Source organism: Neopelma chrysocephalum, unplaced genomic scaffold (assembly GCF_003984885.1).
Source record: "Neopelma chrysocephalum unplaced genomic scaffold, ASM398488v2 Primary Assembly neopelma1_174, whole genome shotgun sequence".
NCBI classification, from domain to species: domain Eukaryota; kingdom Metazoa; phylum Chordata; class Aves; order Passeriformes; family Pipridae; genus Neopelma; species Neopelma chrysocephalum.
In genome coordinates, this window is record NW_020897836.1 from 957,577 (window position 1) to 976,430 (window position 18,854).

Below are 18,854 nucleotides of genomic sequence, written 5' to 3' on the forward strand. Positions count from 1 at the left end.
TGAGGACACTGCCCTATAACACCCCACAGCTCACATGGGGACAGTGAGGACACTGCCCTATAACACCCCACAGCTCACAGGGACAGTGAGGACACCGCCCTATAACACCCCACAGCTCACAGGGACAGTGAGGACACTGCCCTATAACACCCCATAGCTCCTGAAGGACAGTGAGGACACTGCCCTATAACACCCCACAACTCAGACTGGGACAGTGAGGACACTGCCCTATAACACCCACAGCTCATATGGGGACAGTGAGGCACTGCCCTATAACACCCCACAGCTCCTGGAGGGACAGTGAGGCACTGCCCTATAACACCCCACAGCTCCTGCAGGCCCTCACCCAGCCCAGACTGGCAGGGACAGTGGGGTCACTGCCCCTCCCTCTGCTCCTCTTTCCCTGCCCCTTTCCTGATGCTCGGGGTGGCTTTGGGAGCTGCAGGGGTTGGATTTTGGTTTTGATGCTGTGGATCAGCCTGGGCTGGGTCGGGATTGTGGTGGAACATTTTTGCCCAGTTTGTGGGGTGCCCTTTTTGAACTTTTGCCAAGTTCCCTTATTTTCTCCCCCCAGTTAATAAAAGCACCTCTGGGAACAAGTCTGTGCCTCGTTGCCTCGGCACTTTCTCGAGGTGTTAAAGAACCCGAAATCCATATTTTAAAGTAAAACTCCTGGCTGAGCCCATGAGCTGCAGCTCCGGGGTTGGAATGTTACAGGGAGGGGGTTTGGGTTTTTTTTTCCATGCTGGCTGATGCAGGAATACCCCACTATGCAGGAAGAGTGGGATTCACCATAGGATTCCTCAGGGGGTGCTCCATGGTCTCCACCCTGTGTGTCCCCCTCCCTGGCAGAAGGAAGGGCTCTGCTGCCTGCAGCCACATCCAGACTCGTGGGGAAGGATGAAAACACCCCCCAAGTCGTTCCTTTTGCTCCTCAAATCCCTGATCTCGGCTTTGCTCTGTGCTTCTCACCCCAACGTGGCTTGGGAGAGGGAAGGGATGGAGTCCCCACCCCCGGAAGGGTTCCAAAGGTGCGGCTGTGGCACTTGGGGACGTGGGTCAGGGGTGGCCTTGGCAGTGCTGGGGGAATTGTTGGACTGGATGATTAATTTGGAGGGATTTTCCAACCTTAATTATTCTGTATTTTTATAGATAGAGAAACCTATTGGAAGGAAAGGGAGGGGAAGGGGAAGGGAAAGGGAAAGGGAATGGTTTGGGAAGGGAAGGTTTAGGAAGGTTTGGGAAGGGAATGTTTAGGAAGGTTTGGGAAGGTTTGGGAGGGGGAGGTTTGAGAAAGTTTGGGAAGGTTTGGGAAGGAAAGGAAGGGGGAAGGGAAGGTTTGGGAAAGTTTGGGAAGGTTTGGGAAGGGAAGGGAAAGTTTAGGAAGGTTTGGGAAGGGAAGGTTTGGGAAGGAAAGGAAATGTCAGGAAATTTCAGGAAAGGAAAGGAAATTTCAGGAAAGGAAAGGAAAGGGAACAAGGACTGGAGATAATGAAGGACATCACTCAGCAATGACCTTTTTTCTGGTTGAGGGTTCCCTTGCTGTGCAGGAACAGCAAAGCTGAGCATCCCTGGGATTTCCCGGGAAAAAACTGGTGTTCACAAAACTATCTCAGCCCCCAAATCCTGCTGGAAATGGGAAGACCGGGAGGCCACATCTGTCCTGGCAGAAGGGGAAGCAGAAGGGGAGGTGGCTGCTGCCCACGCTGCTGAAGGCGATTAGGGAAGCGATGCCACCGTGGGAGGCTCGGGAAGCGCCGGGAAGCGCCGGGAAGCGCTGCCAAGGTGGGAGGTGCCTGTCGCTATTCATTTGCGGGGCTTTCTCGGCAGGGATCCCTCTCACACCGCACGCGGAGCACCGGGAAGAACATTCCTCTTTCTTTTCGGAGAGGAGCTCGGATCGTGGATGTTGTTTGCTCGGGCTCTGTCCGGAGAGAGGAGGGAGCTTTGAGATGCCTGAGATCCTGCAGGAAGCAAAGCAGGGAATGTTCTGCCGAGTTCAGAAGGGAGAAAAATAACCAGAGTCAAACTGGGGGGAAAAAAGAGATTCAGACTCGTGGATTTGTCTGAAGAGAGAACACAGAGAGAGTCTGTTGCTCTGATTTTCTATGGAGGGACTGACACTGAGCTCTGCTCTGGGGGGACCAGGGACAGGACCCAGGGAATGGCTGGAGCTGTGCCAGGGCAGGCTCAGGTTGGATCTCAGGGAAAGGTTCTTCCCCCAGAGGCTGGTTGGGCACTGCCCAGGCTCCCCAGGGCAGTGGGCACAGCCCCAAGGCTGCCAGAGCTCCAGGAGGGTTTGGCTGATCCTCTGGGGCACAGGGTGGGACTCTTGGGGCTGGGCCTGTGCAGGGCTGAGGGTTGGGCTGGATGGTCCTTGTGGGTCCCTTCCTACTCAGCATTTCTGGAGTTAAACAGCTCCCATGGGAATGGCCCTGCAGCCCCTGCTTGGCTTTACACAGGGCTTGTGGCACCTTAAGGACGATGTCACATCCCAGGATTGGTTTGGGGATGGAAGGAGCTGAGGAACATCTCTCTGCAGGGAATGGCAGTGAAACCATCCAGCTCCTCTCCCACAGAACCACAAAGTGTCCTGAGCTGGAAGGGACTCACCAGGACCATCCAGTCCAACCCTCAGCCCTGCCCAGGACACCCCAACAATCCCACCCTGTCCCTCAGAGCGTTGTCCAAACCCTCCTGGAGCTCTGGCAGCCTTGGGGCTGTGCCCACTGCCCTGGGGAGCCTGGGCAGTGCCCAACCACCCTCTGGGGGAAGAACCTTTCCCTGAGATCCAACCTGAGCCTGCCCTGGCACAGCTCCAGCCGTTCCCTGGGTCCTGTCACATCAACCACCCTGGGAGACTCCAATTTTCTTTCTCCAGGATCACTCCTGGTGGATCCAGAGCCAGCCAGTGACCTTTGCAATGCCCCAGAAAAGAAGAAATGGCACCAACCCCACCGTGGAACAGGAGAACTGGGTCTATTTTTGGTGAGAACACTGTCCCTTTTCCAAACTAAAATTCAGGACCAGAATTCCTGACTCAGATTTACCTCCCTCATTGGGGACATAGATTTTCCCTTTGTCCCCTTGCCTGGCAGAGCAGCTTGTCCCCAACCTCAGGGTGACAGGGAAGGCCAACAGGGGCTTTTGAGATGTCCCAAGGAGGAGCAAGAGCTGCTCCATCATCCCTAAAACTCTGATCTGTTAACACAGCAAACCTGTGGCAGAGCAGGGGTTTAAACACGGATATTTCCAAACTCCAACTAAGAAGAAGTGAAAATTCTCCTTTTCCCTCATCCCCTACATGGAGCTCTTCTCTCCAGCTGAGTTTTCTCCTTCTCTCTCCTCTTTTTTTGTAGATTTTCCCTTTGTTACCCTGCCTGGCAGAGCTCCTTGTCCCCAATTTCAGGGTGACATGGAGTGGCTGCCCACAGGGAAGGCCAATCAGGGGCTTTGGGATGTCCCAAGGAGGAGCAAGAGCTGCTCCGCCATCCCTAAAACTCTGATCCCTGTTAACACAGCAAACCTGTGGCAGAGCAGGGGTTTAAACACGGATATTCCCAAACCCTGATTAAGGAGGGAGGCGAAAATCCTCCTTTTCCTTCATCACCTACACGGAGCTGTTCTTTCCAGCTGAGTTTTCTCCTTCTCTCTCCTGCTTTTTTGCAGGTTTTCCCTTTGTCACCCTGCCTGGCAGAGCTACTTGTCCCCAATTTCAGGGTGACATGGGGTGGCTGCCCACAGGGAAGGCCAATCAGGGACTTTGGGATGTCCCAAGGAGGAGCAAGAGCTGCTCCATCATCCCTAAAACTCTGATCCCTGTTAACACAGCAAACCTGTGGCAGAGCAGGGGTTTAAACACGGATATTCCCAAACCCTGATTAAGGAGGGAGGCAAAAACCCCCCTTTTCCTTCATCCCCTCTTCTCTCCAGCTGTTTTTTCCCCTTCCCTCTCCCATTTCTGTGGGCAGTGAGGATCCCTTCCCTCAGGCATTCACACAGTGTTAATTTTGACTGATTGCTGCCTTCCAGCCTCGGGAAGAACAGCTGCTGGATGAGTGGGATCGGTGCCATCCTTCTGCTGCTCCAGGCTGGGATGTGATTGCTCCTCTGTCAGGAGCAGGAAAGGGGCTTGGAAGAGGCTCAGCTCATTTCCCTTTTATCTCTGAGAAAGGAGGACTCTTCCCTTTTCCACCACAGGCTTCAGGTGCCAAGAGAAAAGATGGATCATCCCTTTGGTCTTGCTTTTCCCACTGTGATCCCACCTGACCTTTGTGTCCCCCGGGACAGGGGCACCAAACTGGCAAAGGGGTAGAGGATGGGAGGGGAATTTTCTTGGCTGAAAATGGGAATTTTCCTGCCCTGAGAGAGCAGAGGATCCCCCTCTCCGTTTCCCAGACATTTAAGGAAGATGCTGAGGGGCCACAGATGGGGTTATCCAGAGGAATCCCATTGGGCAGCACCAGCTTTGGCCAAGGCCATCCATGAAAACTGTAGGGACATGAACATCCACCTCCCAAATCCTTGGGCAGATGTCCACACACCTGATCACCCATCCCAGCGTGGAATCTCATTCCAGAAGTTATTCCAGTGGCTGGAGACCACCCTTTGCACCGCAGCTCTAATTAGTTGTGACAACTAATTAAGCTTTGCCTGGAAGAACAACATGGGGATGCAGGAATGGCTCTGTGGCCACAGCAGCCCAGCTCTGCTGCCAAGGCCTGGAAAAGCAGGATGATGCTTCCAGGCTCTCATGGCAGTGACAAAATAGCCTCTTTTCAATAATAATAATTTTATTATATATTGGTTTTTTCCCCTATTCCAGCTGCTGCTCTTCACTATCCTGGGATGAGTGGGATAAAGTCTCCTTATCACAGCAAGAGCTGCACAGGAGGGCAAAGAACTTGTGTTTTGAAGATTTTTTATTTGGAAATGAAGAGTTGCACAGAGGGTCTGAGGTTGAAGTTTTGGGGATTTTAATCTTAATTTTTTTCTTTTTTTTTTTTTTGTTGTTTTGTTTTAATTTTAGTAATTTTCTTTCATAGATTCACAGAATGATTTGGGTTGAAGGGACGTTAAAAATCATCCTGTTCCACCCCCTGCCATGGGCAGGGACACCTTCCACTAGATTTTTCTTCATGGAATCACACCACTGGAGACAATCCAGAACAATTTTCCTCTATTAACCCTAAACAGGCACCTGGATCTCTTTTATCCAGCTGGGAGAGAGGAGGAATCTGAGAACATCCCCCTTTTGGGGAGTTGAAGTGCTTCCAGCCCAGGGCTGGATGTGACGTAAAGAGGCAGATTCAGCAGCTGGAGAGGCAGGTGGGCATTTCAATCCAGGAATTCTGGCACTTTTCCAGGCACAGGCACCCCCTACAAATACAAATTCCCTGCAGGAATGGAGAAAGAGAGAGAAAAAACCTTCCTCCAGCACAGGGGGGGGTGGTGGGTTTTTACCTTTGCGGGGTGTAGGAAGAGATCATGGAATCACAGAGTATCCTGGGTTGGAAGGGACCCACCGGGATCCTCAAAGTTCAACTTTGCTTCACCTCCCAAGAGGAAATTCCTGCTGGAAATTTTGGGCATTGTTTGGGTGAAATCAGGTCTCTGTCCCTCCCACTTGGGGTGGAAAATGAAAACACTGCCAAGCTCCTGTGCAGAAGTGGTTCATCATCTGAGTGGCCTTCAGGAGGCCACTAAAGCTGCTGGAGCCCATTCCTGATTCCCAACCCAAGGAGACCCAAATCCAGTTATTCCCAGTGCTTGTTCTGATGTGTGGGAATGACAGGGCAGCTTGTGCCCTTTGAGGTCTCCCTCTCCATGAGGATCCACGAGGATCTCCACTTCTGAGGTGACTTCCACCATTTTTGCGCCCAACCTTTGGGCTTCTGGGGTGAAATGTTCAGCTGGACACCAAGTAAATCCAAGTTCTTGGATAGACAGCAATGCTGAGCCCCCTCAGTGCAGCAGGAATATGGGTGAATATGAATTTACAGATCCTCAGAATGACCTTCACCCCAAAGCAAGAGTCCAATGTTCTTGTGCAGAGCCAGACATCCCATCTGCACATTTATTTCCCTCCAATCTATGGGAGTAATTCATGTCTTAAACAAGAATCCCCCCCGGGCTGTAACTGCCTGGCAGGTAGAGAAAATGAGGTTAATTTTTGGATTACTGAGGCGAAGACCTGAAACTTCCTAAATCCACGGAAAAGGACTTGTAAAAGCCCATGTCGAAGGTGGCAAATTACAAACAAGATCTCCAATGGAAAGCTGTAAATCTGCTCTTTTCTCCTCTAAAAGGGCCAAGTCAAGTGTTTAAATTGAGAGCAAGTGCTTAAATAAGTGTTTAAACGGGCAGGGAAGGAGAAGACAACCCCAAAACCGCTCCATCTTCCCACTTTTTCCTCTCCTCTCCCCATCCCGCCTCTTTTTTAACTCGGAGTTGTGACACTTGGCTGCTGAGTGGCAGCGACCGTGTCTCTGTGCCATCAAAGCTGCTTAAAACTCATCCCCCTGCTCTCCTCCCTCGCTGGATTGTCCATTAAAAAAAAAAGCCACCCGCCAGTGTGTCTCCCTCACAGCTCGTTTTCCCGTCCCGCAATAAGCTCCCTAATCCTCCCTTTGTGCCTGGCAAAATATTCATCACCTCCAGAACCGCCCGGCCCCTGCTCTGTGAAAAATCACAGCTTGTCGGACAGAAAATGCATCAACTGGCCCCATTATCGCCTCCCGGCCGCCGAGAGGGGATGGAGAGCCCGTGTCAGAAGGAATCTCTCTCGCTTTATTATCAGCTGATTTAAATACTAATGAGCCAATAACCCGCGTCGGAGCAGAATAATCGAGGCCGTAAAAAGCAGAGGGACCTGCAGCAGTTTGTCAGGAATGTTTCCAGGCTCCTTTTCCATGCGGGTGTTAACCCTGTTCACGGTTCAGGCTGGAAGAAAGGGGGGAAAGGGTGTCCCAGGATGGGCAGACAGAGCTGGGGAAAGGTCTGTTGGAAGGCACCACGTCTGGAAGGAGCTGTGGGAGGGTTGAGTCGCCGGGTGGTGAGATGGGAGAAGCCTCCTGGGTGTGGGTCTCACCCCGTTTTGGGAGGGTGATGGTAAATATTTCCATGCTGGAGGTTTGTCCCTGACTTGTAGGTCAGTGTAGAGAGTTGGAAGGTGTTTTACAGAGCTCAGAATCCTGGAATCATTAAAGTTGGAAAAGCTCTCCGAGATCATCCAATCCAACCATTCCCCAGCACTGCCAAGGCCACCACTGACCCACATCCCCAAGTGCCACATCCACAGGGATTTTAAATCCCTCCAGGGATGGGGACTCCAACACTGCCCTGGGCAGCTGTGCCAGGGCTGGACAACCTTTTTCAGGAGGAAATTTTCCCCAATATCCAACCTAAACCTCCTCTGGCACAACTTGAGGCCATTTCCTCTTGTCCCGTTGCTTGTTTTTTGGGAGCAGAGCCCGACCCCCCCTCGGCTCCCCCCTCCTGTCAGGGAGTTGCAGAGCCAGAAGGTCCCTCCTGAGCCTCCTTTTCTCCAGGCTGAGCCCCCCCAGCTCCCTCAGCCTCTCCTGCTGCTCCAGCCCCTTCCCAGCTCCGTTCCCTTCCCTGCACACGCTCCAGCCCCTCCATGTCCTTGTCCTGAGGGGCCCAAAACTGACCCCAGGGGACGGTCCCTGCCCTGGTCCTGCTGCCACACCAGGGCTGGGACAATCCAGGATGCTCTTGGATACTCTTTTGAAGGAAGATGATGGATTGGAGAAGGGCTGGGTGGTTGGGAGTCACCAAATCCTCCACCCATGGGCCAAATCCCTTTTTTCCACGTCTTGGAGCAAACACTTGGGTACTCAAACCTCTCCCAGCAGGTCTTGGAGGACTTGACTATTCAGAAGAGCTCAAGTGCCTGAAATTTGGAGACTGTAATAAATAATTTAATAAATAATGTAATAAATAAAAACTCCTCCAGAGTCCAATGGAGGATGTTCCTGTTTACAAACCTCTGGATCAATCCATGGCACCACATGAGCTCTCAGAGCTCCCTGGTGTTAATGGCCATTTTTCTGCCTTCAGACTGCTACAGTTTCATCTTTATCCACTCTTCTTGTTGTTATTGTTACTATTATCATTATTATTATTGCTATTTTAATTTTCCTGCTCGGATTTATGAATTTTTTGGCTGCAGGCAGGGGGACTGGAAATGAGAAAATCCACTCCTGGGTTACATCAGAGAGCCAGGACAGCGAGAGAATAGGAAATGAGGAGCAGCAATAAAATGGATTATTAAAAGGAAAAAAAAAATACTCCTACCCTTGAGCTCCTTGGTCAATTAGTAAGAATATAAGTTATTAAAAAAGGAATAAGAGAATTATAAAGTGAAATCAAGTGAGGGATGGGAATTAATTGAAGAGGAATAAAACAATGGTAAATAAATGGGAAAGGAGGTGGGAAGAGATATTTGCTCCTCCAGCTTGACCAAGGCATCAAAGGGGTGTTCAGGGACATTTAGGAGGACAGAAATGACCTTTTGGAGGAGATACCAGGTTGGATCTGAGAGGAGGTTGCAACATCTGCCCCGTCACTGGGTAAATCTCTGAATCTCTGTGCAATTAATTCCTCAGGGTCTTGAGTTTCATGATTTACCTTCAGAAGAGCCCCAAAACCTCCCCTGGGGTTTGTTTGTGTCAGAGGAGGTGCTGAGGGGAGGAAAGGCCTGATTTCCCCAAGGTTTCCCAGCGGAGGAGTGACAAAGGGAGAGCTTGGAACAGGTCCTAGGATTAGATCTGCTGCATTTATTCCTGGCTCTGGAGTGCAGGAGATGTAGGATTAGATCTGCTGCATTTATTCCTGGCTCTGGAGTGCAGGAGCTGCTCAGGCTTTTAATTGTTGGGAGAAAAGCTGGATCCTGATTAAGCCAAGCCGGGGATGTGGAGGGAGGGACACGTATTGTCCTTGTTGAGTGGGCACTGATGTGCTACAAGGACTCAGGATCAGGGCAGGGGAGTTGGGATTTGGGGGAACTGAGCCAGGTTTGGGGTTTTGTGTTTTAATATCACAGTTTTGAGATCTACCCAGTTCTACTCCCTGGAGCAGCTCAATCCCTCTGGATCCGTGTGCACAGCAAGGTTATGGAGTGAAGAAGTGCCCAATCCTTTGCCACAGAGGTGCTGGCTGAGAGCAGGACATGGAACAAGGTGGGCCAGGGAAGGGCTCCAGCTTCCTATTGATCCCTCTCACTCCATCCTTTGGTAGGAAAAGCTTGAGGAGCAGAGCTGTGCTGGTTTAAAGGTAAACCAGCAGGGGAAACGAACCCAACTCAAAGGAGAGATTATAAATCAGAATAACAATTTAATTAAATAATACAATAAGTACGATTATACAGACAAACAATTGGTTTTAACCCACAAAACCCAAATGTATAACCCAGCACCCTGGGGCAGGAACAGAGTGGTGTTCCTTGGGCCCCCTGAGTCCAAAGGAAAAGGAGAGGGAAAAAACCTGTTGGTGAGAGTGCTGGTGCAGTCTGGTCAGGAGTGGGGACTGCAGTCTGGTTGAGAGTGGTGGTCACAGTCCTTCTCTGGATCCCACGAGTGGTTAAAAAAGTCCCAAGACTCCAAGATTATCTCTCCTCCAGTTCAGGCAGGAATGCCCAGTGCCTCCCTCAGGGTGGGGAGTTCCACACTGGGTGTGAGGACAGGAGCACCCTCCTGTCTCACAGGTCTCTAAACACCCAGTTTACAGCCTGAGGAGTCAGGGCTGCTCTGGGCAGAGGGTGTAAATGGTCTGTTGAGAACAGTTTCTGGGCAATGGCATGGAAGGCTCTAGAATACCCAGTTTTGGGTTACACCCATCCAGTGATGAACTGGTCCCAGCTGTTCTAACTGGGACAGCGAGTGACTCGTTTGACGGGAGCTGTGACATTCCTGGTGGGAAAGGGCAGTCAGGAGCTGCAAGGCTGGGTGGGGGAGGACCAGGAGCAGGGTCTGTAGGGTGTGAAGGGCAACGGGATGTGGGATTATGGGAAAAGCCAAAGAATTCCTCTAATATGTGTATGTTCAGTGTGGATCAGGTGGGATCCAGCCAAACGTGCAAAGAGGGGAATTCTGCCCCTGCTGCATCCACAAAAACCTGGAGAGACCAGTGTTGTTCCCTGGAGAGACCAGTGTTGTTCCCTGCACTTACACCAGGATAATGGGAATCTGCATCTCTTTAACACGGAATTAACCAGTGGCACTTCACAAGAACCTTTTCAGAGACAATTTAGGATGATTTGGGTTTGAAGAGACCTCTAAACTCGTCTTGGGAGTGTTGGTGAGATGGTTTCAGAGAGGCTGAGAGGAGCCTCCAGGCCAGGATGGGTTTCCTGCACTCCCTGCCAGCCCCATCCCAGAAGGAAAGGCAGGACAAGGAAGACTCAAACCCCAGAATTAACATTCAGAGTGATTTTACAGAGACTGACAACATGAATCCAGACTGAGATCTGAGAGTGGCTGTTGGACTCACACTTGCAAAAGGTGGGGGAAGGAGCAGCTTCAGGTGAAGGTGTGAGGGACCTTCAATGATTCAAATAATTTCAATTAATTTCAATTAATTTCAATTAAGATAAATTCAATTCATTTCAATTAATTTCAATTGAATTAATTTCAATTCAATTAATTTCAATTCAATTCAATTCTAATTCGATTCAATCCAATTCTTGCCTCCCCAAAATGATGTTGTTGCCCATACACAGGTTGGGTTCAGGATTTCCAGCCTGGAAAAACATCCCACTTACTCCCCACCGTGCTCTGATATCCTGCTTTTGAGGTCCAACCCGGAGCAAAAAACATCTCCATGACCAGATAGGATTTCCAGCTGCACAGACCTTGTAGTTAGAAGGTCTCAGAATGACCCCTAAACTGGTTTGCAGTGGTCCTGAACTGGGACAGCCCAGGAGAAAGATGGGGACAAACTTTGTCCTGTTGCAACAGGACAAGGGGTGATGGTTTTGAGCTAAAAGAGGGTTGATTTAGACTAGATATAAGGAAGAAAATTTTTGTTTATATAGATATAGATATTTTTTATATATATCTATAATATATATTATAGATATTTATTTATGTAATATATATTATAGGTATTTATTTTTATATATTTTATATATTATAGATATTTATTTATATAGGTATATATTATATATAATAGATATTTATTCATATAGATATATTTATATAGATTTATTTATAGATATATAGATATATTTATATATTTTTATATATAGATATATATTATTACAATATATATAATAAATATCATTATAATATTAAAATATATATTGTGATAATATTATACATTATAATATTATGAGATGTATTATTATAATATATGTAATATATTATATAATATATAATATATAATGTATTATATACAATATATAATATATTATATATAATATATTATATATTATATATATTGTATATATAATATATATAATATATAATGTATATCTCTATATAGAGATATTTATTTATATAGATATTTATTTAGATACAAGTGTCACAGGAGAGTGGAAGGCTCAGATAAAGTTCTGAACAGCAAAGCCTTGATAGTGAGTCTCAAGGTGCAGGAAGGACTCCCTGGCTTTCTAAACCCCTTCTCAGGGAAGGGTTTAAGTGAGGCTGAATCCCATCTTAGCCCTGGACTGTGTTACTGTTTTAAATTTGAAGGATTTATAGAGGGATTAAACCACTTTGTCCCGCAGGTTTTAACGATGGAGAAACGAGAATATTCACATAAAATGGATATTTTATTTTATATGAACGATCAGACAAAAAAACCTTAATCAGAACTATTTCCTACACAACATAAACACTAAAACAACATAAACTAAAAATCTACTCGTAGAGTCTAATAGAGCATGAAGTGGTCTAGTGCACTGTGACAAAGCAATTATTGCAGCAGTTATATCAAAGCTGGCAAAAAGAAATGATTATGAAGGAGAGATTTGATGTAACTCTGAGGAGTCACCTTGGGGGTGTCCCCGGCCAAGGCAGGAATCTCCACCCCTCCCCCAGGAAAGGTTGTGCCAGAAGATCCTGACTGCAGGAGAGGGGACTGGATTTTCTAGGATAAAGTGACTGAGTGCCAGTGACACCTTCCCAGGCCAGCTCCCAGCTCCTCTGGCACCTCAGACTTCCAACAGCAGGGGGTGTGTTCCAAGTGGGATGAGCCAGGATGGTTTTAGCAGAGTTAACACTGATGTCGAAAATCCAGTGCGAAGAACTGCTCAGAGACTTTGGATCTTTTGAGCAGCAAGGTATTTATTACAACGATGGGAGCAAGTGTGGTTTGCACCACAGAAAGCTTACTCAGAGGTACACAAAATCAGGGGTTTTATACAATTTTCATATATGATTCTTATACATATTCTTATGATTGCATGTCCTGGTTAGAACAGCTGGGTCCAGTTCATCACTGGATGGGTGTAACCCAAAACTGGGTATTCCAGAGCCTTCCATGCCAGTGCCCAGAAACTGTTCTCAACAGACCATTTACACCCTCTGCCCAGAGCAGCCCTGACCCCTCAGGCTATAAACTGGGTGTTCAGAGGCCTGTGAGATAGGAGGGTGCTCCTGTCCTCACACCCAGGGTGGAACTCCCCACCCTGAGGGAGGCACTGGGCATTCCTACCTGAACTGGAGGATAGATAATCTTGGAGTCTTGGGACTTTTTTAACCACTCATGGGATCCAGAGAAGGAGTGTGACCACCACTCTCAACCAGACTGTGACCACCACTCATGACCAGACTGCACCAGCACTCTCACCAACAGGTTTTTTCTCTCTCCTTTTCCTTTGGACTCAGCGGGCCCAAGGAACACCACTCTGTTCATGCCCCAGGGTGCTGGGTTACACATTTGGGGTTTGTGGGTTAAAACCAATTGCTTGTCTGTATAATTGTACTTATTGTATTATTTTATTAAATTATTATTCTGATTTATAATCTCTCCTTTGAGTTGGGTTCATCTCCCCTGCTGGTTTACCTTTAAACCAGCACATTGCAACATCTGTTTATCCATATTAATGATAGGTGGAGCTCAGGCAGAGCTTAGGGTGGTGCTTTTCTTGGCCCCCAATTTCAGTGGGGGTTCTGGCCTTCAGCCCGGGTTTTGGGGTCTTCTTCTCATCTCCATCGGTCTGACCTCTCTACCTTCCCATTGTTCTTGACCTGCTCACTGAAGTTTGGAGAAAGCCTTGGCTCCAGGCCTATTTCTCCTATTCAAATGTCTATTTTATCCTAATTTATTACTCCCAGGCCTACTGGATGCTGCTTCTGGCATTCTTCTGAGTTTTGGTCCAGTGGCAGAACAGAATGAGTCTTGGTAGTTCAGGCAGACTAGATGTTGGGGTGCCTATCTTAGTTAACTCTCTTAAGGCTGACTCTTGTTTCACACCCAGACAAGGCCCTGGATCCACCAGTTGATCCAGCAGGATGGCTGGATTCACAGCTGGATTAACAGCTGGATTCACAGCCGGTTCACAGCTGGATTCACAGCTGGATGGGATCTTGGGGCTGCTCAGGGTGGGACTATCCTGCCACAATAAGGAAGATGTTTTTTACAGTGAGGGTGGTGAAACCCTGGCCCAGGGAGATGGTGGATTCCCCATCCCTGCAAACAGCCAAGGCCAGGTTGGATGGGGCTCTGAGCAACCTGCTCTGGTGGAAGATGTCCCTACTTGTTGCAGGACCTTTAAAGTCCCCTGCAGCCCAAATTCATAGAATTCTGATACCTCTGCATAAAAACAGCGAGGAAAGAACTGTATTTTTGGCCAAAACAAGACACCCAGGAAATCTTCTTTACCCCTGATGTGCCCTGAGGAGGAGCAGATGCATTTTGATCCCTGCAGATAACTTGGGGCCTCACCAAAGAGCAATTTTGGGAGCAGAGAGTGTCTCAGGCCCCACGGATTGTGCTTATCAGAGAACAACACGCTGTTCAACCCTAATTCACCGTGGGAAGTCTCTCTTTAAGCTGGTTTAAGCAAAGAACTGATAAGTTGATAGAGGGAGCTCGGTTACAGTGACCTTTCAAAAGGATGTGACAGGGTTTTGCTGTCAGAGATGTTTTGGCTGGATGGGAGCCACGGGCAGGCAGTTCCTATCAAATTCCAAAGCTGATTGCTGAGATCCTGGAGGAGCTGCTGGGTAAATAAAGCTTTAGCTCATCTCTCCTCTTCTCTTTACCATCCATCAAGCTGAGCTTGGGCGAGGAAGTCCCAGGATGGGATTGCAGCAGCATCTCGTGATTTTTTTTTTCTTTCTCCTCTCCGGTGTTACAACCTGCAGCGTCTTCTTCAGTTATTAAAATTAAAGTATTAGTTATTCCAAAAGGAATAAGAGAATTGAAAAGTGAAATGGAGCGAGGGGGTAAGAATGAATTGGAGAGGAATAAAATGATGGTAAATAAATGAGGTGTTGGGGAAAGATGATCAATTTGTAAGAATATAAATTGCATCCCCTGCAGGGATGGCTGGGCTGCTCCAAGGTGGGAATGGAACAGGGAGGGTTTGTCCTTGGTGGGGGGGCAGAATTATTGCCACAGGGAATGTGAGGAACCACCAGCAGGAGCCACATCCCAGATCTGGGACCTTTGGGGTCTGGATTTTTCAAGCCCAGCCTCAACAGGGACCATAATTCCATATGGAATCCTAGAAACATTTAGGTTGGAAAAGACCTCTGAGATCATCAAGTCCAATCATTCTCCAGCACTGCCAAGGCCACCATTGACCCATGTCCCCAAGTGCCACATCCACAGGGATTTTAAATCCCTCCAGGGATGGGGACTCCACCACTGCCCTGGGCAGCTGCCAATGCCTGACCACCCTGTCCAGGAAGGAATTTTCCCTCGTATCCCATGTATAAAACTCTCCTGCTCCAGGCTGAGTGTCAGCAGGGGAGTTCCACCAGAAATCAATCCATGGAGGAGCCAAAAGTTGCCATGGGAGGGGGACAAGAGGGATGTTTTGGCTCCTTTGGCTGAACAACTGCACAAGAGGATGACCTGGAAGTTCCCAGAGATTTGTGTCTCCTTGAGACTTTCTTATCCACGTTGGAAAGGGCCTTTCAGTGTGGAGGAGCTCGGGAAGTGCAGGTCATGGAATCACAGAACATCCTGAGCTGGAAGGGACCCACCAGGTCCAACCCCTGGCCCTGCCCAGGACACCCCAACAATCCCACCCGATCCCTGAGAGCGTTGTCCAAACCCTCCTGGAGCTCTGGAAGGGAACCCCAAGAATTCTCACAGGACACTCATGCCGAAGGTCTCCCGTGAGCTGGCGGAGGTTGGGTGCCCTGTTCCGGGAATTTTTGCTTTCCACGTGGATGTGGTGCTCAGGGAGGCCAACCCACCACGGGAACAGCTCAGTTGGGAACCCCAGTCTGTGGTAGAGCAACATCTACCAGAGATCAAACCAGCTGGGCTGCAAGAGGGGCTGGGCAGGGCCACGGGCACAGAGCCCAGGGCTGGAAGATGGGAACAGCTCCCACTGGGAAATTTTTCAGGGCAGAAGCAGCACAGAGGAAGAAAGGACAGGAGGAAGAGGAGCAACAAGCCAGTCCTGTCCATCCCAGAGCTGCCAGGCCATCAAGGGCTGATGGCAACCCCATCTCTATGATCTCACCACTCAGGAGATCATAGAATCATAGAATCATCTGGGTTGGAAGGGACCTCCGAGATCATCAAGTCCAACCCTTGATCCAACCCCGCTGTGGTTCCCAGCCCATGGCACTGATGCCACATCCACTCTCACCTTCAACACCTCCAGGGACGGAGAATCCACCCCCTCCCTGGGCAGCCCATTCCAATGGCTGATCACCCTCTCTGTAAAGAAATTCTTTCGAATATCCAACCTAAACCTCCCCTGGCACAGCTGAAGACCCTGAGCCCTCTTGTCTTGCTGAGAGTTGTCTGGGAAAAGAGACCAACCCCCCCCTGGCTCCCCCCTCCTGTCAGGGAGTTGCAGAGAGTGAGGAGGTCTCCCCTGAGCCTCCTCTTCTCCAGGCTGAGCCCCCCCAGCTCCCTCAGCCTCTCCTCACTTGTGCTCCAGTCCCTTCCCCAGCCTCGTTGCTCTCCTCTGGACCTGCTCCAGGACCTCAATGTCCTTCCTGAGCTGAGGGCCCAGAGCTGGACACAGCACTCCAGGGGTGGCCTCACCAGCGCTGAGTCCAGGGGCAGAATCCCTGCCCTGCTCCTGCTGCCACACTGTTCCTGCTCCAGGCCAGGATCCATTGGCCCTCTTGGCCACCTGGGCACACTCTGGCTCCTGTTCAGCTTCCTGTCCATCCCCACTCCCAGCTCCCTTCCTGCCTGGCTGCTCTCCAGCCCCTCTGTCCCAGCCTGGAGCTGCCGGGGGTTGTTGTGGCCAAAGTGCAGGATCCGGCCCTTGGCCTGTTTGACCCTCATCCCGTTGGAATCAGCCCATGGATCCAGCCTGTCCAGGTCCCTCTGCAGAGCCCTCCTGCCTTCCAGCTGATCCACACTCCCCCCAACTTGGTGTCATCTGCAAATTTGCTGATGGTGGACTCGATCCCCTCATCTAAATCATCAATAAAGACATTAAACAGGACTGGGCCCAGCACTGATCTGCAAAGCCGAGCCCAGGCAACTCTGCCTTTCAGTCGAGTCCAGGTGAGAGGCTTTTCCAGCCACCAGCCTCCAAGTCCGTGTTTTTCACAGCAGAATTCCAATATTTCTGCCTCCTAATGACAAGATAGATCCGAAAAAAAAAAAAAAAAGCCAGGTTACCCTTGAGACCCCCATCATTTTAAATCCAGCCTGGGCAAACCTAACTAGAAAACACCCAGTGGGGGCCAAAGCTTTGCTGGCAGTGAGGTAGATGAGATACTCTAATAAGATCTTTTCCCATCTCTAATTTCTCTGAATCGAGCTGCTCATGCAGAAAGCAGGCACTGAGAGGTTTGCAAAGCTATTTGTGTGGATAATTGACATTATTTTCTCTGCCAGGCACGAAGCCCAACTTTCCAGCGTTATTATAAATAATTTTTTTGTTGTTTTTAAATCATAGCTTGTGCTTTTTTTATTATTTTTTTACTTTTTTTTTTTTGTGGGCAGAAAGCAGTGTTTGTATTTACAGCCAAAAAAAGCATAATAATAAATTCATGCATACGTTTGGTAGGATATTTTATCTCCCTGGGAAAAAAAAAATAAAATAACTAAAAATCAAGAAATCAAATCTCTTCAGCCTGACCAGAAATGCTTGTTCATCCTGGCTGGGTTTAGCAAAACATTTTGGTTAAAAGCACGCAACAAAAAAAAAGACTGGATTTTTTTTTATTATTATTATTTTTTCTGGAGGCAGTGAAATGGATTTTGATTGCTAATTTCAGCACAAAATACTTCCTTTTTTTGGGGAGGTTTGAAGTGAATATTTCAAATTTGACCTCCATTAGCCTTTATTTTTAGGAAAAGCTGAGACAAGGCAACGAAAGGTTTATTACAGGTTTGGTTCAACCCACAATTCGATGCATTATTTGTTTGGTTTTTTTTTTGTTTGGGGGAGGGGGGGAATTATTTTTAAAAGCTTGAGCTCGACCACACATCTTTTTCCCCCCCATTTCTGCCACGGGGAACTGCAGTTGCAGTGATATTATGGGATAGAAATGGCTTGGGGTTTGCCTTCACCCCCTTCTCCAGCCTCCCACCAGCTCCCACCCTTCTCTGGTCCGTCGGTGCATCTTGGTCGTGTTGGCTGAGCCCTTTGGGCTCTGTGCTCTCTGCAAGGGGATTTTACGCTTCTTTTTCAAGAATTCATGAGAAAGAAAAGGGGAAAAAATAGGATATTAAACCAGATCTTCCCTCAGCTCAGTCTGGGCAGGTGTCCTGTTATTTTGCTGCTGGTCAGTGGAAGGTCCCTTTGCCAAAATCTAGAAGCACTTGGAGGTTTGCACCTTCCTCAGGAGGTTGTTGGTGGGGTGTGGTCCATGGAGAGAGTGTGGATGAGGAGATTCCTGCCTTCCCTCCCTCCTCTGCAAAGCTCCTGGTCCTTTCAGGGGTTATAATCACCTGAAAAGAGGTTGTAGCAAGGTGGGAGTTGACCTCTGCTCCCAGGGAACAAGGGACAGGAGGAGAGGGAACGGCCTCCAGCTGTGCCAGGGGAGGATCAGGTTGGACATCAGGAGGAATTTTTTCATGGAAAAGGTTGTTAAGCATTGGCAGGGGCTGCCCAGGGAAGTTTGGAGTCCCCAGCCCTGGAGGTGTCCAAGGAAGGCCTGGCTGTGGCACTCAGTGCTCTGGGCTGGGGGACAAGGTGGGATCGGGCACAGGGGGGACTGGATGATCCTGGAGATCTTTTCCAACCTCAGTGATCCTGGGATTCCTCTCACTCCTGCACATGCTGCCCCTCTCCTGCTCCTGCCCACTTAGTCTCCAAAGCTAAAGCCAGGTCTCCAAGGCAATGCTCTGAGCCAGGTCTTGGCAGTTCAACACGAGGCCCCTTCCAAAACATTTCTGTAGGATGGTGCAGAGCAGGAGGGAGTAAGTAGGTCAGGAAAGCAAAGCAATGAGCCAGCACTGCTGTTAACAAAAGGCATGTGGCACCTTTCCTTTCCTTTCCTTTCCTTTCCTTTCCTTTCCTTTCCTTTCCTTTCCTTTCCTTTCCTTTCCTTTCCTTTCCTTTCCTTTCCTTTCCTTTCCTTTCCTTTCCTTTCCTTTCCTTTCCTTTCCTTTCCTTTCCTTTCCTTTCCTTTCCTTTCCTTTCCTTTCCTTTCCTTTCCTTTCCTTTCCTTTCCTTTCCTTTCCTTTCCTTTCCTTTCCTTTCCTTTCCTTTCCTTTCCTTTCCTTTCCTTTCCTTT